At 40.8% G+C, this 22853-nt stretch overlaps 1 protein-coding gene and 1 long non-coding RNA gene across 5 annotated transcripts in view; one reads left to right on the plus strand and one right to left on the minus strand.

Moving 5' to 3' along the window:
• The window catches only part of FRYL (FRY like transcription coactivator), a 272775-nt gene that overhangs the window by 4810 nt on the left and 245112 nt on the right, over positions 1-22853 (plus strand). The gene's annotated exons all lie outside the window — the stretch shown is intronic.
• On the minus strand, positions 3581-16765 carry LOC123596013. 2 transcript variants are annotated; one of them, XR_006711484.1, is made up of 3 exons: positions 16575-16764; positions 9588-9660; positions 3581-4023 (listed from the first exon to the last, which is right to left on the minus strand). It is a non-coding gene; the product is annotated as an uncharacterized LOC123596013 (long non-coding RNA). The 2 variants fall into 2 exon arrangements; XR_006711485.1 differs by lacking the exon at positions 3581-4023 and adding an exon at positions 6893-7228 and having other exon boundaries at positions 16575-16765.

The following is a 22853-nucleotide window of genomic DNA, read 5'->3' on the forward strand; positions in this document are numbered from 1 at the left end:
CAATAAATAAATAACTTAAAAAAAAAAAAAGGAGCTACAATTTGGGCCGATGAATTGTGTGATAAGATTCTGTTGTCTTAGTGATTCTTTAAGCTAGCCTACGGGGAAAATGGTTTTCCAAAGGTTCCTTAATAGAAAACCCAGCTGTAAGCAGTCAGTTGGCCTAATCAACTGAGAAATCTCCATTCATTCAGCAGATTTTTATTCAGACTTGCACCTACTCTGTGTACTTGCCTAGCATTGAAGATAAAATTAAGTCTGTTTCTACCAAAATTGTGAGCTTCTCTGTGTAGGATCCTTAAATAGGCAGAGTGGTACCTGAGGATTAAAACTAGTGTAAACAAAGGGCACACCCAGGTGAATTTATTATTCACTCTTGTTTATTTTTCTGCATAGCTTCTTCCAAAGTATGCTAGCAAACAAATCTGGTCTTCCGCAGGGTGCTGGGGGCCATGGAGACTGTTAAAATAAATAAATCTATGAGCTCTAGAATTTTTTTTATTAAAAAAATTTTTTTAATGTTTATGTTTGGGAGACAGAGAGGGAGAGCAAGCGGGCGAGAGAGCAGGGGAGGGGCAGAGAGAGAGAGGGAGATGAAAAATCCGAAGCAGACTCCAGGTTCTGAGCTGTCAGCATAGAGTCCCACGCAGGGCTTGAACTCACAAACTGAGATCGTGATCTGAGCTAAAGTCGGGCCTTAACCGGCTGAGCCACCCATGAGCCCCTATCTTTTAAAGATTATTTTGAGTGGCCATTTTTGATCAGACCTAAGACACTTTGATGTTTCTAGGAGATAAAATTTTCACCAACTACATCCTGTTGTTGGGTGACAGCAATTGTAAGATACACCTCTATTTCAGAGCATCCATACTTGAGAGAGGTTGAAGTGTTGTGTTTTGATCGTTTTATTTATTAAAGGGTGTCGGAGTTGATGAGAAAGGGATATTAGTTTGTTCACTCACTGTAAGTAATGCAGCCTCACTTTTTAGGTCATAAAGTATTCACACGTATGCTCTGTTGCCTGAATGAATTTTAACATAATATTTCAACTTCTCAGGATTCCTTGTTTTGTTCTGTTTTGAGTTTTGTTATATCTCTATTTCATGGTAAAATTCAGATGTGATGTAATTTAGTTCCAACATATTTTTTTTTTAATTTTTTTTTTTCAACGTTTATTTATTTTTGGGACAGAGAGAGACAGAGCATGAACGGGGGAGGGGCAGAGAGAGAGGGAGACACAGATTCGGAAACAGGCTCCAGGCTCTGAGCCATCAGCCCAGAGCCCGACGCGGGCTCGAACTCACGGACCGCGAGATCGTGACCTGGCTGAAGTCGGACGCTTAACCGACTGCGCCACCCAGGCGCCCCTAGTTCCAATATTAAAGAATGCTAGAATATGGATAATTTAAATACAATTTTCAGTTTTGTTTCTTCATTTAAAAATTTAAGATGGATTATGCTGTCTATAATACTGGTTAAAAAAACCCCACTTTATTTTTAATGTTTTTATTTATTTTTGAGACAGAGAGAAACAGAGCACGAGCAGGGGAGGGGCAGAGAGAGAGGGAGACACAGAATCTGAAGCAGGCTCCAGGCTCTGAGCTGTCAGCAAGAGCCTGACGTGGGGCTTGAACTCACAGACTGTGAGGTCATGACCTGAGCTGAAGTCGGACGCCCAACCAACTGAGCCACCCAGGCGCCCCAAAAAAACACCACTTTAGTGGTTCCGTGTTTCACGTGTCTTGGGCGCCCATGAGCACATAATGATTTATTTGCAGAAGAACCTCCAGCCATTAGTTTCCTCAGGCAGCAGCATGCAGACCACCGTATTTCATTCATTTGTTGGTGAAACTGTTCCTTTCTAAATCATGTCTGGTTGGGGATTGATTTGCTTATTGCTTTACTGTTAGCTGTATCTCTTTGCTCTCATTATACCTGCTTCTCGTACTTTCCTTGCCTTTCTAATTTGATATTTTTAGTGTGCTGTAAGAGTAGAATCTGCAGCTACACTCGTTGAATGGTGGATAAAAATGATAGAAGGTTCTGAATAAGGAGCCAGAGGAGCCGGTCCTTTAGTGCTAGGACCTTGTTCTGTTGGCTTTTACTGCTTAGATGACTCTCACTTCTTCCCTGGTTTTGGACTCTGTTTCAGGTAGATGATGTTTTTGGATAGCGGGTTGTGTAACAGGATGGGATTATTACCTTGTGGAGGTTTAGCTTCCCCTGAATAATAGACCTCTTAAAATTCTGTCTTACTAAGTCAAGTGGATGGTGAGTAATTAGTTAAGTGGATGGAAAAGAGGAAAAGAATTCTTTCTTAGATGTCTTGATATTCTACTTGCTCCGCATCATGATCCCAAGCTTGTACATCAGGATACTTGAATGCGTGGTATATCGTTTGTTGCAATTCAGAACCTAATGTAATTCCAAGAGCAGAAATTAGAGGCCTTCAAGAACCATGAGGCTGCATGCAAAATAGCCACCTTTGCCTGTTACCTGGATATTTATATGTCACCTGGATCTTTTGGTAATCTATTTTCTCTTAGGTAAAATGGTCTTTGGAGGTGTCCTTTTTGATGTTTGTGTTAATGATAACTTAGACTATGTCTTGTATTTAACATTCCTGGCAATATTGAAACTTTAGTATACTTGCAGCAAATATTGGTTAGAGTTTTAGTCATACATTTCTTTATGGTTGCTTCATTTTTTCCTGTTGCAGAATTCGTGGAGTTAGTGTTTTCAGAACTGGAATGTCTTTGGGAATGATCTGATACAACCCTTACATTTTGTAGATGACAGTGAAATTGTGACTTGTTTAACCTGCAAGTTTAGGTAGAATAGAGTTCTTTTCAATTCTCAGTCCAGTGTTTTTCCTGTTCTTGTATGTGCTTCCCTAAGTAAAACCTTCAAGGGACAGATAGAATCTTAGACTTTTGTAGCCTCTATTAGTAGAGATCTGCCAGTTTTCCTGTCACACCCCAGCAGTATAAATAATTGTGTCTGCATTCTCAATATGTCCGTTTGCTGTAAACTACATACCACATATATTGTACATTGTAAGACCCTAACAAAAATGAGATAACGTTGAAACACATCGTAGAACAATTTAAAATGTATTATTTTTATGTTTTCGATACATTTAAAATATTAGTAATCTTAAAAATAAGTATGATTGAAGACCGTCACTTAAAAAAAAACCCTTTATTTTGAAATAATTATAGACTCATGGGAAGTAGTGAAGATAGGCAGGGAGTCCTGTGTAACCTTCATTCAGCTCTCCTGGTTATAATATCTTACGTAAGGTGACGTTATTAACATTAAATCAGGAAACTGACATTGGTATGGTACTGTTAAGTGGCCATATTCAGTTTTCATGGTTTTTTAAATTTTTTTATTAAAAAAAAATTTTTTTTTAATGTTTATTTATTTTTGAGAGAGAGAGACAGAGTGCGAGCAGGGGAGGGGCAGAGAGAGAGAAGGATACACAGATCTGAAACAGTCTCCAGGCTCTGAGCTGTCAGCCCAGAGCCCAACGTGGGGCTCTAACCCACAAACAGCGAGATCATGCTCTGAGCCAAAGTCGGATGCTTAACCAACTGAGCCACCCAGGCGCCCCAGTTTTCATGTTTTTTTAATGCACTCATTCAGGTGTACGTGTGTGTGTATAGTTTTGTGCAATAGATAACGTTTCATGTCTAGATTCATTTAATGACCACTGCAATCAAGATTCAGTACTGGTCCATTACTGCCAAGAAACTCCCTCATGCATCTCAAAGTTCCCCCCCCCCCCCTTCCCTGGTTACTGGCAACAGCTAATTTGTTCTATCTTTCTATAACTGTGTCATTTGAGAATGTTACATAAATGGAATCATACTGTATGTATCTTTTTGAGGTTGACTTTTGCACTCAGCACAATGCCTTAGAGAACCATCCAAGTTGTCCAACGTATCAGTAGTTCATTTCTTTTTATTACTGAGTACTTAGTATTCATTGTATGGATGTGCCAAGTCCCAGTTTGTTTACCTGTTGAAGAACATATGATTTGTTTTCTAGTTTTTGGCTATTACGAATAAAGCTGCTCTGAACATTCATGTATAGGTTTTTGTGTGAACATAGGCTTTCATTTCTCTGAGATAAATGCCCAAGAGTGCAATTGCTCGTTCATATTGTAAGTGTATGGTGAATTTTATAAGATTATTTTCCAGAGTGGCTATTCCCACCAGCAACGTATGAAAGATCTGGTTTCTCCACACACTTGTCAGAATTTGGTATTTTCTCTATTTTTAAAATGTTACACATTCTAAATAGTTGTGATATCTCATTGTGGTTAAAACAATTTTTTTTAAGTTTTTATTCATATTTTTTGGAGGGGGGGGGGAGAGACAGAGAGAAAGAGAGAGGGAGAGATAATCCTAAGCAGACTCTGCCTCATCAGTGTGGAGCCTGACATGGGGCTTGAATCCACAAACTGAGAGATTATGACCTGAGCCGAAATCAAGAATCGGGTGCTTAACCGACTGAGCCACCCAGGTGCCCCTCATTGTGGTTTTAATTGTCTTTCCCAGTGGGCAAATTGTTTCCCTAATGAACAATTTGGATTGTTTTTTATTATTGAGCTTTGAGAATAAGCTCTTTGTCATATACGTGATTGGCAAAAATTGTTTTGTTTTGTTTTTTTTTTTCATCCTCTTAACAGGGTCTCTTACAGTGAAGAAGTTAGAAATTTCATGTAGTGCATTCAATCATTTTTTTTTTCTTTTATGAATTGTGCTTTTGGTGTCACATCTGTGGACTCTTTGTCCAGTGGTAGGTCTCAAAGATGTTTTTCCTTTGTTTTCTTCTGAAAGCTGTATAGTTTTACAGTTTACAAGATAATCACTTTTACCTTACAGTTTTGATAAAGTAGTGGTATTGTTAACACACAGTTGTCAGTTCTGCCATTTTCTTGTTGCTTGCTTGTATTTTGCTTTATTATATTTAATCCACCTTTCTTTGCAAAACTCTTATTTTTTATTTTTAAATTAAAAAAAATTTTTTTTAAGTAGGTTCCCCAACTCTGAGATCAAGACTTGAGCTGATGTGGGGCTCCTGGGTGGCTCAGTCAGTTGAGCATCTGACTTTGGCTCAGGTCACGATCTCATGGTGCGTGAGTTCGAGCCCCGTGTCAGGCTTGCTGCTGTCAGTGTGCAGAGCCTGCTTCGGATCCTCTGTCTCTCCTTCTCTCTGCCCCTCCCCTGCTCACACTCTCTCTCTCAAAAGTGAATAACCATTAAAAAAAAAAAAAAAAAAAAAGGCTTGAGCTGAAGTCAAGAGTCGTCTGTGTCCCCCAGGAGCCCTTGCAAAAATCTGTTCTTATTTGTTACAGATATTTTAATTAAGTATCCAATTCTGGCAGTCTTTATTTTTTTTTTTTTTAGTTAAAAAATTTTTTAATTCTAGTATAGTTAACATACAGTATTGTATTCATTTCAGGTGTACATATAGTGATTCAACAGTTGCATACATCGCTCAGGGCTCATCGCTGCAAGGGCACGCTTTAATCCCCATCAGCTGTTTCCCCCATGCTGGTTCCTGCCCCCCTCAGTTCTCTATAGTTTAGAGTCTGTGTTTTGGTTTGTCTCGCTGTCTCTTTTTCACTTTGTTCGTTTGCAAAAATGTTTGAAAACCCATTAGTGAGTGAGATCATAATTGTAATGAGATCTGCAGATGTACTTAATTGGGCCCAAGGAAGCTGCAGGATGTGGCAGTTTGCTGAAAGTGAACAAACCAGTGAGGGCGTCACAAACAGCCCCTCCAGGGTGTGGAGCCTGCCTTCTTTCCTTGACCTACTTGGACCTCCTAGAACACTGTGTGTGCAGTCAGTGCCACAAACAAAACTCTTCTGAGTATTTGAAACAAGACGAGATTTACTGAAAGGGTATAAGATGCTTACAGAACTGTTAGAAGAGCCTAACAGCTCCTGTAGGGCGACAATCCAGAGGTGACCCCTTGGGGGAACTCAGAAGGCGCCGCCGTCCCTGTCCCTGTACTGGGAGCCAGAGCTTGTGCCACCTCTGTGGCCCCTCTGGAAACTGCGGGACAGACGCAGCGCATCAGCTCAGGACTGGGAAGTCAGATCAAAAAGCTTCCACCCTGTGGCTCCTGCCACTCTGCTTCTTGCCACCCAGGAAGCTGGAGACTGGATGCTGGAGTGATGCTGTAGACAGAACTCCTACTTCCACAACTGTGCTTACCCCCAGACTCCTAGGAGAGGTGGCTTTCAGGGTGCCGAGAGGTACGCTGGAGGTCGAGTGAGGCAATCCGTGGTAACTGGCGTTCTTCACGTAAAGGCCACAAGGCTGCGGCAGCCTGATGCAGGAACGGGAGAACGTGCTGGTGTCGATTTCACGTACTGAGTATTCGTAAAGCTCAATTTCAAATTTAAGAGAACACATACGTTTAGTCTTACAGGATTTTCTTTTCACCCCAGCGGCATGATCACCACCCTGTCTCTGACAGGTGTGGGTATTCCACTTTGAGCTTAATACGTTTTGAACTAGTAGGTCTGGTATGCTTTTTTCCTCAAATATTTACATGTATATTAATGTTTCCCAATTTTAAAACCCTGTCTTTCCTAGGGGAACCTGGCTGGCTCAGTCAGTAGAGCATGTGACTTTTGATCTTGGGGTCGTGAGTTCAAGCCCTACATTGGGTGGGGAGCGTACTTCAAACCAACCAAAGCACATCTTTCCTTTTCATAAGTATACAAAGTATAAAATGTTATTATTTTGGGAAACACTCATTAAATTCAGTTAACGTCATTTTCCTTAGTCATTTTCCTTATTGTCCGGACCTGAGCCTTGTAACTAACACCCGTGTTTTCCCAGGTCTCCCTGGGGAATAATGTAAAAGAGGTGGCTTTTCCCTGAGACCCATGTTTTGGGGCCAGAGGCTCCACAGCCAGCAGTCATCACTACTTTGGTATCTGTTTGTCAAAAATAATTAAAGTTTGGTTCGTTTTATTGCATGCTTTAGGTTTTTATTTCTGGGTGTAGCAAATTTTGGCACACAACCAAAAGTGAGACATACAGATATCCTTGTAAAGACTAGTTTCATATGGTCTGTGATGGCAGTAGATTTAAAATGCAATAAAATAGGTTGTATGAAAAATTTTGAGTGAGTGCATATGCATTTTTCTAGTGAGAAGAGGTCCATAGGTTTATCAGCTTTCAAAGCAGAGTCCATGATCCTGAAAATATTAAAAATGGCTGCTCAGGACACCTGAGTGGCTCAGTAGGTTGAGCATCTGACTTTGGCTCAGGTCATGATCTCACGGCCCCCCATCGAGTTTGCTGCTGTCAGCGCAGAGCCCGCTTCGGATCTTCTGTCCCCCTCTGTTTCTGCCCCTTCCCCGCTTGTGCTTTTTCTCCCAAAAAGAAATAAATCTTTTTAAAACATGGCTGCTCGGGGCACCTGGGTGGCTCAGTTGGTTAAGTGTCCGACTTTGGCTCAGGTCATGATCTCACAGTTCATGAGTTCGAGCCCCATGTCAGGCTCTGTGCTGACAGCTCAGAGCCTGGAGCCTGCTTTGGATTCTCTGTCTCCCTCTCTGTCTGCCACTGCCCTGCTCGTAGTCTGTCTGTCTGTGTCTCTCAAAAATAAATAAACATTAAAAACAATGGCTGCTCTAGAGACGAAAGTTCAATGAAGACATTTGCCAACCATGTAACATCAAGGCTTTTGCTGTCAATCACAGACCATTTCCCTGATCTCCATCCTATGTCTGGAGCCTTTTTTTAGGACATGGAAAGAAAATTATTGTTACCCAAGTGTTTAGGGAGAGCAATGGAACAACATAAGAGTTCATTACTAAATGAGGAGAGATACCTGGAAGTCAATTATATTGCAATCATTTTTTTTCAAAAAGGAACCTTTCCTATATGTATGGTTGATGGGATCCTGAAAAATAATGGGTTATGTGTGTCGAGACATATTAAAATGTTGATAATCTCTAATCCAATATATTATACCTTGGGGGATATATCTGAATACTTGAAATAGTTATAAAAATAATTTATATGTTCAAATCTGGAACCTAAAATTATACCATTTAGGAAGGAATCTACAAATGAAATAATTTTAGCCTTCTTTTTTTAAATCAAAATCTATTTTTTTCAGGAATAGAATTTAGTGATTCATCGCTTTCCTATAACACCCAGTGTTGCCTTATTTCTTAACATACTACCATATGACCTCATCGCATACACCAAAGCCTAAGTGGAATGCAGCATGGTGTGTAGAGATTTACAAAATCATGCACAGAGATTTCACACGATGAAAGAGGATATGGTTTTGGTTGATGGGAGAAGGAGAAGCCTTTTTCCCTTCACCCTGACACACACACACACACACACACACACACACACACACACACACACACACACACACGTAGAGAGAGGGTAGTGAGGGCTTTGGGACAGACCAGTGGAGGCTGTGTTATCTCGATCCTGATTCTACCCGTTCAGTTACACAAGTAGTGAATATTATTATAGTAGTATCTCTTATGAGTCATGTCAAGTCTGAAAGTGGGGTGGCCTCAGATTCCTCACGTGTAAAATAGAGTTGTTGTGGGGATTAAATTAAAAGATATAGACAAAGCACACAGCATAGTGCTTGCGGCAGGCAGAATAACGGCCTCCCTCCACATCTTAATCTCCGGAACTGAGGACGTTGTATCACACAGCTGAAGGGGATTTAGGCTTCAGGTGGAATTAAGGTTGCTAATCAGCTAATTTTGAAAGGGAGTGCTCTGGGTTATCTGGTGAGCCTAATGTAATCGCAAGGGTCTTTAAGAGAAGCAGGATGCGGAAGAGTCAGGACCAGAGAGATAGCATCATGAGAAGGAACCAAACGTCCACCGAGGCTTTGAAGATAAAAGGGGCCTGGGAGCTGAGGAATGTGGGCAGCGTCTATAAACTGGTAGAGGCAAGAAAATGGATTATCCTTAGCGTTTCCAGAAAGGAACCCAGCTCTACCGACACTTTGGCTCTAGTCCAGTGAGACCTGTTTTGGACTTCTGCTTCCAGAACTGTAAGATAATGAATTGTAAGCCACTAAGTTTGTGATAATTTTTCACTGCAGCAATTGATTGCACTACAGGAAACTGACATGGTGCTTGCTTGATAAATATTAGCTAAATAAACATGGTCTTCCTCTCTTAAAAATCACCTATTGAAGTTAACCCTTGTCTGGTTCAATGTATCTGTGTAGCTAGCTTTCCTTTTTCAGAAGGAAAAGTGTCCTTTATCTTCTTTTTACTGAGCCCCACAATCTCATCTCTTCCATATTTTCCGTCACCTCCTGTGTCTTCATTTTTTCCTGCCTCCTTGCCTGCTACCTGGAAATATGCACGGAGCTCTCTCATCTCGGAGAACCTTCTGTTTGACGCTGCTTTCCCTTAGTTACCACACTGCAGTCACCCCCACAGGACCACAATACTCTGAAATGTCTTCACATTTATCAGATAACTTCCTCTTTGATTTCAATTCTGGATAGGTTTTCTAACTATTATATGCGATATAAGTTAATATAAGAACTTGAGTGCTTACCTTTTCATAAGCATTATACTATGTTGGTGGTGATGAGGTTAGAAATGAATGAGCATCTCTTCTCTGCAGGAGCCTGTTGCGGACAATAGGTAAATTAGCCAACTGTTAACAAGCAGTAAATACCAAACATCAGATGTTAAAGTGAGTGGTAAGGATAGTAAGTAGGTATGAGAGGGCAGAGTAGGGGAGGCTGTTTTAGACCTGAACAACCTAAGAAGGCTTCATAAAAGAGATTTTTGAGTGAGGAATATCCTCTTAAAGGAATTCGGAAAACTGGTTTCAATAAAATAATCTGTATTACTAGAAACACAAGAGTTCTTAAAATCTCATTTTGCTTTGGATTGGTGGAAAATGTTTTTTTTCCCTATTGAATTTTTATGGTTGAAGAGAGCCTCTTGTAGAATTTAAAAGATGTATAAACCTAAATTACAATAAATTGACGACACATTTGTCTTGATAATCTCAAGTATAACACGAGATACATACTGCTTTTTCTTTGTATTAAGTTTGTTGGTATATAAAACTCCAAATAGGATTTGAAATGTAGTATGACTTAATCTGAGTTCATTGTGTTTTATGTACTAAAAACATTGACTGTGATTATATTTTTTTTATTTAAAAAAATTTTTTTTAACATTTATTTATTTTTGAGACAGAGAGAGAGCATGAACAGGGGAGGGTCAGAGGAAGAGTGAGACACAGAATCTGAAACAGGCTCCAGGCTCTGAGCTGTCAGCACAGAGCCTGACGCAGGGCTCGAACCCACAGACCACGAGATCATGACCTGAGCCAAAGCCGGACGCTTAACCGACTGAGCCACCCAGGCGCCCTGTGATTATATATTTTAAAGGAAAGTATTACATGGGCTCACTAGAGACAATTATGTTAGACAAATCTTAGTTGTTTTTTTTTTTTTTTTAAGTGTTTATTTTTGAGAGAGAGTGTGCACACATGTGGAAGGGGAGGAGAGAGAGGGAGACAGAGGATCCAAAGCAGGCTCTGTGCTGACAGCAGAGAGCCCGATGCAGGGCTCGAGCTCAGAACAAACCGTGAGCTCATGACCTGAGCCAAAACCAAGATTGGGACCCGTAAGTGACTGAGCCACCCAGGTGCCTCAAACCATACTTCTTTTTAGGTAGGATTATTAGGCCGAGGGTCAGGAGAATGCAGAGAATGCAGTATCAGTGAATTTCAGACAGGCATTCTGCAACCTTTCTCTGTTGACAAGTGGAGGAATGTGGGCTGGATGACCATAAAATCAGGTGGAAATATGAGTGGTTGAGTAGCAACTCTAAAAATTAGTAATAGTGGGGGCGCCTGGGTGGCTCAGTCGGTTGAGTGTCCGACTTCAGCTCAGGTCATGATCTCGCGGTTCATGGGTTCGAACCCCGCATCGGGCTCTGTGCTGACAGCTCGGAACCTGGAGCCGGCTTCGGATTCTGTGTCTCCCTCTGTCTCTGTCCCCCCCCCCCCCCCTGCTCGCACTCTCGCTCTCTCTCAAAAATAAATGAAGATAAAAAAATAAATAAAAATTAGTAATAGGGAATTCGTGACAACTGGAGAAAAATTCCTATTGCTGAAGGCTGCTGTCCATATTTTTGTAATGTGAATAAAAACATTGATACTACGCTTATCACATTTTTGGATGAAATGTATTTTTTAGGGGTAACTTTAAAAAATATTTCTGACTGAAATGGTGGGCCAAGGCTACCATGATAACTTAAAAGAGTTTGATATGAAGTCCTGTATATGAGTTGAGAAAACATCTGCATAATTATAGGAGTGAGGGAGATGTGGTTGAATACAAACAACTTAGGTATTTTAATTACTGTAATAAACTCCATCTGGATATAAAATGTAATGGGACTACGAGAAAGCCTGCATAGATTCCTAGTCGGGACTTAACAGGAAGGAGGTTCAGAAGAGGAAAGGTGTTAGTCTTACTTTATTCTGTACCGTCCAGACAACACCTGGAGTATTGTGTTGAGTTACGGATGTCAGATGCGAATGAATCAGAAAACAGAAAATCACATATGTTGGTGAAGATAGGGAGAAATTGGAACCCTTGTACGTTGCTGGTAGCAGAATGGCACAGCTGCTGTGGAAAACAGTTTGGTGGTTTTTCAAACAGTTAAATCTAGAATTATGACATGAACCAGATAGTCTACTCCTACATATGTACCCAAAAGAATTGAAAACAGGTACTCAAACAAATACTTGAACATGAATATTTATAGTAGTTCTGTACTTACATAGCCATTTACATTAGTTAAAATGTAGAAACCACCCAGATGTACATCAACTAATGAGTGGATAACCAAAGTGTGGCTTATCCACACAATGGAATATTATTCAGCCATAACCGTGAACTACTGATAAACGCTACAGAGTGCATGAACCGCAAAAACCTGCTGAGTGAAAGAAGCTGGACACAGAAGATCACATGTGATTTCACTGATATGCAATATCCAGGACCGTTATGTCCATACGGATGTGAATTAGATGAGTGGTTGCCAAGGTCATGGGGAATGAGGATGGACTATCTGATGGATGTGGGATGATGAAAAGGTTTTGGAAATAGGGGTGTTGGTTGTAAAACATTGTGAATGTACTGTGTGGTATTGAGCCATACGCTTTATTTATTTATTTTTTAATGTTTATTTATTTTTGAGACAGAGACAGAGCATGAACGGGGGAGGGGCAGAGAGAGAGGGAGACACAGAATCGGAAACAGGCTCCAGGCTCTGAGCTGTCAGCACAGAGCCCGACGTAGGCCTCGAACTCACAAACCGCCAGATCATGACCTGAGCCGAAGTCGGACGCTTAACCGACTGAGCCACCCAGGCGCCCCGAGCCATACACTTTAAAACGCTTACTTACATTACCTGGATTTCACCTTAAAGTGTCAGTACGTATAAATCAACTGAATAGTATTGAGAATCCAGAAATAAAACTCTGTGATCAATAGTTTTTTTTTTTTTTTTTTTTTTTTTTTTTTTTTTTTTTAGACAAATGTGCCAAGAAAATTCAATAGGGAAAGAATAGTCTTTTCAGCAAATTGTGCTGAGAAACCTGGAGATTTACATGCAAAAGAACGAATTTGAACTTCCTCCTCACATCATATACCCAGGTTAACTAAAAATGCATCATAGGCCTAAATGTAACAGCAGAAATGATAAAACTCGTAGAAGAAAACATGAATAAATCTTACTGACCTTGGCTAGGCAAAGCCTTCTTAGGTACGACACTGACCGCACAAGCAACAAAGAATAAAATAGATAAATTGGACTTTATCACAATTAAAAACTTTTGTGCCTCAAAGGACACCATCAAGAAAGTGAAAAGACAACCCACAAAATGGGAGAAAGCATTTGCAATTTCTATCTAATAAGGGACTTGTATCGAAGTTCTCTAAAGAACTCTAATAACTCAGTAATAAAAAGACTAAAAGTAAACTGGTATATTTTATGGTATGTGAATTATATTTCAATAAAAACTGTTAAAAAATGGGTCAAGTGGAATATGCTTAGAGATTTCTAGTCTTCAGGGATTCAAAATTAAAATCCTACTCTTTCCCACTGCTTGTCCTTTCTGTTTTTGCTCTCCCTCACTCCAGCTTCCAACCTCTGTCAGCTGTGCCTTTTACACTGACAAGGTGGAGAACATTTATGTGCTGTTCTGCAACCTTAATGAAGGCTTTGGTGCCTGGTTTTTATATTGGTCTGATGTCTTAATTATTATGCAGATATTCATTGCAGAGTGATGAAGTAATTATGGTGACATTTCCTTCTCTCTATGCCAGTATCATGACCCAGGCCAACAGAAGGATGATGCTTCTAGTGTCAAAGACAAATGGATTCTCTTCCTGTAATCCATTAGTTGCTCGAAATCCTGTCCTTTTTTTTTTTTTTTCCACATTTGAATCACGACTTTCTCTTTTTTTCTTTTCTTTTTAATTTTGATTTTTCTTAAGCAGTCTCTATACCCAACAAAGGACTTGAACTCACGATCCTGAGATCGGGAGTCACCCACTCTACCAACTGAGCCAGCCAGGCACCCCAGAGCTATGACTTTCCTGACTAGCTTTTTGTTTATCCTGGTGTTTCACTTTGGTTCTTTTGGCAGCATTTTGCAGAATATCCGACCACAGGTGACCCAGCTGATGGTCTTGACCTTTCTTTTACTGGCGGTGGTTACCGCTGCACCAAGTATCCTTTTCTCACTTCCTAAAAGGCGGAGAGAAGGGCATAGAATGGGTGCTGCTTCTTGTGGATCTTCCCCATTTTTAAAACCTATTTTAGAAAAGTTTAAAAACTCATAAAATTGTGAGAAGAGTCATGTGGACTCTTGTCTAACTTTTACCTCGATTCACTTGTGATAAACATTTTGCTCTATTTGCTTTTTCCTTTATCTTTGTCTATGGGTCTGTAGTTGTTTTGGGGGAATCTTTTGAGAGAAAATTGTAGAGATCATGACTCTTTATTCTTAAAATGCTTTACTGCATATCATCTAAGGAAAGGACTTCCTCATGTGATTGTGGAACAGTGATTAAATTCAGGAAATTTAACATTTGTATCTTCTCAGAAGCAGATGCTGAGGCCAGGATAAGGATTGCACAAATGTAAAAAGAAGGAAGCAGTAGTGGGCAAGTGGAGCCGTCAGATTGTGGTGGCTTGTCTGCCAGCAGAAGGAGCAGACCTGGAGGCAGGATTGTCCATTAGAACCGTTCTGTGTTGGGTAGAAATGGCTTGGCCTGTACCTTGCTTTCTCAGTTATGAGCTTGAGCTGTCCAGAGAACACCAAGATCTCCTCTTGACAGCTGAAGCCAACTGTGATGAAGCTAACAGCATAACCATACTTCTCCGCCTGCTGGTGACTTGTTTGGATGTGGGTGGTACCTCTCCATGTCCGCCATGATGCAATACTATCGTCTAATACAGTCTACATTCAAATTCGCCAGTTGCCCAATAACATCCATTATCACAGATTTCCTCCCTGTCCTATCGCTTTTCATCTTGGAAAATCTTACAAGAAGCTCCCCAGATGATTTTCCTGTATGTCTTGTAGGCCGGAAACGAAGCGCTTCTCTACAGTGGGACAGGAGCCGTTGCTCAGGCCAATTACTGGCAGAGGAGACTGGGATTTCCAGGCTTAGTTTAGATCTACAGGGACTTTGTCCCATGGGTCTGGGAGAGAGGCTCCCTTCTCTAATCCTGTGATTTTACCTGATAACCTTAAAAAGAAAGAGAAAAAACAATTAGGTTTCTTTAGCAAGCAGTAAGGGAGGAAAACTGGGTAAACAATCAGCATTTTGTGGGAATTTTCTGTTGCATAATTTTCTTTTTTTTATTGAGAAAAGAAACATATGCATTCCTGTCATTAAACCAGCTTCTTAGTGATTGTATCTTTTGAATGGAGTCCACTCCTTTCTTCCTTTCATGGAGTTCACTAATTTTGTTTTAATAGGATGAATTATTGTCTATTTCTGCTGCACAGCTGCCATCCTGGGACGTCTTTTTCATTTCACTCTTGGATCATTTCCACTGTGTTCTCGCATCTACTTTATTGGGTTTCATCCTTGTTGCTAGAGAATACCCTCAAGTAATGCCCTTACATGTCTGAAAGTGTCTTTTTTCTGCTTTCTTACTTGATGGATCATTTGAATATAAAAATCTAGGTCACAATTATTTCACTTTAGAAATTTCTGCGACCTTGCTCTCCTGCAGTTGAGAGTTTCTGATTTTAGTCAGAGTCTTCATTTTTGTTTTTTCCTCAAATCATTTAGAATCTTTTCTTGGTTGTTGTATAATTTCACAGGATTTGTCTACATGTTTTTTCATGGAACAGAAGGTAGGTCACTTCCTCTCACTTACCAAAGCCTGGCTCCCTGTCTTATTTTGTACCTGTTCTTTATTACTAATCTTTTATTCCGCGTGACTAATCTTTTATTCCACATTGATGTGGATGGTTCATCTAATACCTTTGACACACACTGTACCTATTTGTGTCTTTCCTTGCTAATAGAGGCCCAATTTTGTCCGGATATTTAGTGCCCATGAGTTTCATGGACTTCCCTCGCCTCCATTCCGAAGGTGGCAGTTTGTGAGTATGGCTCAGCCTAAAGCCCATTATGTTCCATTCTCCTTGCTTACGATTGGTTTCGGGATAGTGACACAGACGTCTGCTGGAGTCTAGTTTCCTTCCGTATATGAAGGTACAGCCCTTCTCTTGGATGTTGTTATATGAGCTCATGATACTTGGAGCTGCCATCTTGGGTCACAGAAGGGAAAAGTGAGTTGAGAATGACCCTCAACTCAAAATTGTCTAAAATTGAACTCCAGATCTCCAGTTCTTCCCCTATACCAATTTTCCACTCCATCTTTCCAGTTGCTAAGGCCAAAATTTTTGGTGTCATCCCTAACTTTACTCTTTCATATCCCATGTTTTATTCATTAGAAGATCCTATGAGCTCCTCCTTCAAATTATATTTACATTTTGCTATTTGTTCCTACTTATACCACTGCCATCCTGGTCCATGCTACTGCTATTTCTTGCATATTCTCCTGCATTAGAACAGTGCCTACCCAGGGAATTTTAGTAGGGTTCAACCAGACCTGTGGCCTGTGGCAATCCGTATTTGACATCACATTCACTTATGAGGATATGGGACAGGTAACACAGCTTGTCAGCAGAGAAGCACCAGTGTTCTTTTTGGGAGGTCCTGGTGGCAGTGCTGAAAGAACAGCCAGGGGTGGCTCAGTCGGTAGAGCACCCGACTCTTGGTCTGGGGGTTGTGAGTTCAAGTCTACAGTGGGCCTAGAGTTTACTTTTAATGTTATTTTTTTTTAAAGAAGAAGGAAGAATAGCCAGAACTATTCTCTGTGCCCCCTCCTTCAGGTGGAGCTTAGGTGTGAATAATGAGGCTCCCACGAAGGGGGTATGTAGCCAACCTGTCTAAGAAGCTGCATGTTCCACAAAAGCCATTACCTTGTATGACCACCCATGAGCGAGGTTTCTAGGATCCCCACGGGGTACAGGCTCGATTACAGGAGTCACCACACTAGGAGAAGTCCAAAGTTACAGCCACTCTCCAGGTATTTTTAGTCCCTCTTAGACCCAAGCAATTTACCAATGGGTCATTTTTACCATAAGCCACGTTGCCTAGTAACACAGCTGACATTCTGTGGTTTCTGACATTCATGGTTTCCTGGGGAACAGAGCTAGACAGTTAACCGAATCCAAGAGCAATTTCTCATGCTGAAAGACCAGGGTTTTTCTAACACTTCAGTCACAAATAGCCTGCCACCGAGAGGTGCTCCCCTTCTGTGCTTCTCCCCTGTGCTCTTTGTCAGCACAATAGCGAGGGTGCTCCTTTAGCACGTACGCCCGTACGCCCGTCCTGTTACTCTTGTGCAGATTCTGCAGTGGCTCCTACCTCACTTCAGGCGCATTTGTCTGTAGGCCATGCTTGAGTCAGTCTCTTCCTACCTTTCTGATCCTTTTTTCCTACTACTCCTGCCCTCGCTCATCTGCTGTAATCTCCTTTTGTTCTCACTCTGATGTGCCAGGCATGTTTCTGCCTTAGGGCTTGGCCCTTCCCGAATACTCCTGATATTCACCTGGCTGCCTCTTGAATTCTTTGCTCAGATGTCACCTTTTCAATAAGCTGCATTCCATTGAAAAATTGCAACTCCCACCACGCCCAGTGCTTGAAGTTCCATGTTTTTTTTTTTTATAGCTCTTTTCACCTTTTCATACTCTATAATTTCCTTTTTTTTTTTTTTTTAAAGAAAGCGATAGAGTGTGAGTGGGGGAGGAGCAGAGAGAGGGAAGGAGACCCAGAATCCGAAGCAGGCTCCAGGCTCTGAGCTGTCAGCACAGAGCCTGACGCGGGGCTCGAACTCCCAAACATGAGATCATAACCTGAGCTGACCTCGGACGCTCAACCGACTGAGCCATCTAGGTGCTCCATCATTTACTTATTATATGTAGTTTATCATCTGCCACTGTTAGCAAGTAGATTACAAGAGGGCAGCATCTTCATTGACATATTCCCAGCCACCTAGCACAGTGCGTAACACCTAGTTGATGCTTAGTATTTTTAAATAAGTGAGGACACCTTTACAGAGGGCTTACTGTGTGCTGAGTATTTTTTTAAAACAGAGTGAATAAAGTTTTAATATATGTGGAGGAGCACATAAATACAACATTCTTGTGAATACAAAAAAATTAGACACAGGGAATTTAAATTAAAAGCACTAAATAGTATAGGGGTGCCAGGGTGGCTCGGTTAAGTGACAGACTCCTGGTTTCAACTAAGGTCATGATTTCGAGGTTCGTGAGCTCGAGCCCCTCCTTGGGCCCCGTGCCTACAGAGAAAGATCCTGCCCGGGATTCTCTCTCTCTGCCCCTCCCCTGCTCATTCTTGCTCCCTCTCTCTCAAAATACTCCGCTCCCCCCCCTCCCCGCCCCGCAAACACTAAAGAGCGTAAAGAATAACATTATGTTGTGACAAGAAGTGTAGGTTTTAAGGAAATTAAAATACAGATAATACTGTATATGCCAAATAACATAGACAGTAAACGTATCAAAATTTTTAGGAATGCAAGAAGATTTTAGTAAACATTTCTGAGGATTTAAGGGACCTGGTATGCAAAAAAGAAGGGAAACAAGAATTTGATAGTAAACAGTTGTTCTTTTTTGATTGCTTTAGAGCCATTACTGAAATTTGGTTCTTTGAAAATTCATGGAAGATTCACAATAAATCAATCAGACTTTTAGCTGCACGCCCCAAATCAATAAATATATATAAAAAAGAGCCACCCAAGCTCTCCATCCCTTTTTTTTTTTTTTTTAAATAAGCATGGAAACAGAGAGGTTAAGAAACTTATCTCGTGTCGCATAACTTCTAAGTGAATCCCCACAGGTGGTCTTTGGAACCTGGGTTTTGACTGATCTATTACAGTTAAGCATCTTTCTGCATACACAAATTTTAACCTGCTTTTGGATTATTTGGTAAATTCCCCTTTGGATTAGAGGTTATGGAGCTTTCATAACCTATATGGCCCAATTTTCCAGGGTCTTGTCAACCAGATGTGAATGTATCCTTAAAAACAAACAAAAAAATGGTGGTGGGGGTTTGTGTGCCCAGGCACCCAGTTGGTTAAGCACCAGACTCTTGATTTCGGGTCAGGTCATAATCTCATAGTTGTGAGATTGAGCCCTGTGGGCCCCCATGCTTGGGGTGAAGCCTGCGTGATTCTCTTTCTTTCTCTCTCTAGGGGTGCCTGGGTGGCTCAGTTGGTTAAGTGTCCGTCTCTTGATTTCAGCTCAGGTGGTGATCTCACAGTCTGTGAGATGGAGCCCCTTGTGGGGCTCTGTGCTGACAGCAGGGAGTCTGCTTGGGATTCTCTCCACCCCTCCTCCTGCTTCACACACATGCACTCAAACTCGCTCATTCTTTCAAATAAACTTAAAAAAAAAAAAAAAAGATTCTCTCTGTCCCTCGGCGTCTCCCCAACACTTGTGCTCGCACGCTGTCTCTCTCTCTTTCTCTCTCAAAAACAAAACCAGAAAAGTTTTGGGGTGATTTAATTGACTTCCGGTTGTTCTCTTGTATCTAATAATGAACACTTCTGATGTTCCGTAGCACTTTTTAAGAAAAATTTTTTTAATCTTTATTTATTTTTGAGAGAGAGACAGAGTGTGAGCAGGGGAGGAGCAGAGAGAGAGGGAGACACAGAATCTGAAGCCGGCTCCCGGCTCTGAGCTGTCAGCACAGAGCCCAATGTGGGGCTTGAACCCACAAACCACTAGTTCATGACCTGAGCCGAAGTCAGAGGCTTAACCGACTGAGCACCCAGGCACCCGTCCCTAGCCCTTTTCTAAATACTTGGGTGGCAATAAATTACTTTCTTTTTATGTCTGTGGAAAGGAGCTATGTACACAGGATGGAAGTCAGAGAAGGTTTCATAAATGAAGGTAGTAGAACCCTTAGTATTAAATAGTGGGTGAATGTCTTGATTTCACTTACACCTAAGAACTTGCCATTCTCAGTCTTATCTGGGTTATGCATGGCTCTCTTTGAGAATTTGACAGCTGTGGACCTCTCACTAGAAAAATGCTTATAAACACATACTTTGCATTTTTTTATGCCACTTAGTGTATTGTAAATTGATTTCCTTCACAGGCCGTAGAAAACCAGTCTTTGCAGTGATTTCTGTCTCATTTTTGTATAACATTATTTGCGTGTTTGTGTAAAATTATTTGCTACATCCAGGAAAAAAAATCCAAAAATTTTTTTTTTTTTTTAATTTTTTTTTTTTCAACGTTTATTTATTTTTGGGACAGAGAGAGACAGAGCATGAACGGGGGAGGGGCAGAGAGAGAGGGAGACACAGAATCGGAAACAGGTTCCAGGCTCTGAGCCATCAGCCCAGAGCCTGACGCGGGGCTCGAACTCACGGACCGCGAGATCGTGACCTGGCTGAAGTCGGACGCTTAACCGACTGCGCCACCCAGGCGCCCCAAAAAATCCAAATTTTTTGATGAAACAAACTTTATTTTCAACAGTTAATTTTTTTTTTTTTTTTTTTTTTTGAGCAAGCTTGAGTGTGAACAGGGGAGGGGTGAAGGGAGATTGAGAGAGAATCTTAAGCAAGCTCCATACTCAGCATGAAGCCTGATGCGGGGTTTGATCCCATGACCCTGGGGTCATGACCTGAGCTGAAATCAAGAGTTGGACGCTCAACCGACTGAGCCATCCAGGCACCCCTTAAAAGTTAATTTTAATGGAAAGAGCAGTTTATGATAAGTTGAAATTCTACCATTGTCTTTGATACAGCTACATGTATGTCATTTAAAAAAATTTCCAGACAATTTTACTTTTTTGTTTTAATGGCAACCAAAACTGAAAACCTGTTTTGTCAGATGTGCGGGAACGACTGGAATCAGAGCCTGATCAGATAAGGCAAGAGTTTCCCCCCCGCCCCCCACTAACATTTTTTTTTAATCTTTATTTTTTATAGACATTCTTTATAAAGCCTTTTGTTTTGTTTTGAGCAGTTTCAGATTCACAGCAAAATTGACAGTATAGAGATTTCCCGTACACCCACTGCTCCTACTCATGTACACTGTCCCCCATCATCAGGACCCCCCCCCCCCCCCCACCGACACCAGAGTGGTACGGTTGTTACAGTTGTTGAACCCACATTGTCACATCATAATTACCCAGAGTCCCCAGTTTACATTAGGATTCACTTTTGGTGTCATATATCCTATCGTTTGGATGAATGTATAATGATGTATCCATTGTTATAATGTACAGAGTATTTTCATTGCCCTGAAACCCTTTCTGCTCTGCCTGTTCATTCCCCTTCCTTAACCCCTGGCGACCTGTCGTCTTTTTACTTCCTCCATAGTTTTGCCTTTTCCAGAGTAACCAGTAATCGAAATCATTTACTGTGTAGCCTTTCAGATTTGCTTCTGTCCCTTAGCATTGTGTATTTAAGGCTCCTATATCCTGGCTCGATGGCTCATTTCTTTTCAGCACTAAATGATGTTCCAGTTGTCTGGATAGACCACAGTTTATCCGTTCATCTACTGAAGAACATCTTCGTGGCTTCCAAGTTTTGGCAATTATAAACATGCCTGTGTTCAACATCTGTGTGCAGGTTTTTGTATGGGCATGTTTTCAACGCCTGTAAATACCAGGGAGCACAACTGCAGGGTCATATGGTTAGAGTACGTTTAGTTTTCTAAGAAACCTCCAGACTGTCGTCCAAAGTGGTGGTTCCATTTTGTGTTCCCACCTGCAATGAGTAAGAGTTCTTGTTCCTTCATGTCCCTCCCAGCATTTGTGGTTGTCAGTCGTTCTGGATTTTGGCCTTTCTAATAGATGTGGGGCAGCATCTCATTTTAAATTTGCATTTCCCTGATGACATATGATGTGGGCGGCTTTTCATATGCTTATTTGCAGTATGCATAGCTTCTTTGGTTGGGTGTCTGTTAAGGTCTTTGGCCCATTTTTTTAATCGAATTATTTTCCTGTTTACTTTTAAGATTTCTTTGTGTATTTTGGATAACAATCTTTTATTAGGTGTTTTTGTTTGTTTTTTTTTTCAAGTATTTTTTTTTCCCAGTCTGTGGCTTGGCTTCTCATTCTCTTCACACTGTCTTTTGCATAGTAGGTTTTTCATTTTAATGAAGTCAGTTATCAAGTATTTCTTCCATGGATTGTGCCTTTGGTATTTGAAAAGTCATTGCCATACCCCAGGTCATCTTGGTTTTTGCTTTTTGTTATTTTCTAGTTTTATAGCTTTGCATTTCACATTCAGGTCCGTGATCTTTTTTTTTTTTTTCTTAAATATTTTTTACTGTTTTATTTATTCTTGAGAGAGAGAGAGACACAGCACAAGCGAGGGAGGGGCAGAGTGAGAAAGGGACACAGAATCTGAAGCAGACTCCAGGCTCCGAGCCATCAGCACAGAGCCCTATGCAGGTCTCAAACCCACGAGCTGCAAGATCATAACCTGAGCCTAAGTCGGACACTCAACTGACTGAGCCACCCAGGCGCCCCTCTATGATCTATTTTGAGTTAATTTTTGTGAAAGGTGCAAGATCTGTGTCTGGATTCTTCTTCTTTTTTTTTTTTTGCATGTGGATGTCCAGTTGTTTCAGTCCCATTTGTGTAAGAGGCCATAGTTGTACCACTGTATTGCTTTTGTTCTTTTGTCAAAGATCAGTTTGGCTGTGTTTATGTGGGTCTGTTTCTAGGTTCTCTGTTCTGTTCCATTGATCTGTTTGTCTGTTTTTTCCCCCCAATATGATACTGTCTTTATTATAGGTTTATTTTAAGTCTTGAAGTCAGATAGTGTCAGTCTTCCAACTTTGTTCTCCTTCAATATAATGTTGGCTATTCTGAGTCTTTTGCCTCTCCGTATAAACTTTAGAGTCCGTTTGTTGATATCTACAAAGTAACATACTGGGATTTTGATTGGGATTTCATTGGATACATGGATTAAATTGGGAAGAACTGACATCTTGACAATATTGAGTCTTCCTGTCCATGAACATGGACTGTCTCTCCATTTATTTTGTTCTGCGATTTTGTTCACCAGAATTTTGTAGTTTACCTCATATAGATCTTGTACATATTATGTTAAATTTATACCCAAGTGTTTCATTTTTGGGGAGTGCTAATGTAAATGGCATTGTTTTTAATTTCAAATTCTGCTTGTTCACTGCTGGTATATAGGAACACAATTG

This window comes from Leopardus geoffroyi, chromosome B1, assembly GCF_018350155.1.
Source record: "Leopardus geoffroyi isolate Oge1 chromosome B1, O.geoffroyi_Oge1_pat1.0, whole genome shotgun sequence".
Taxonomy (NCBI): Eukaryota; Metazoa; Chordata; class Mammalia; order Carnivora; family Felidae; genus Leopardus; species Leopardus geoffroyi.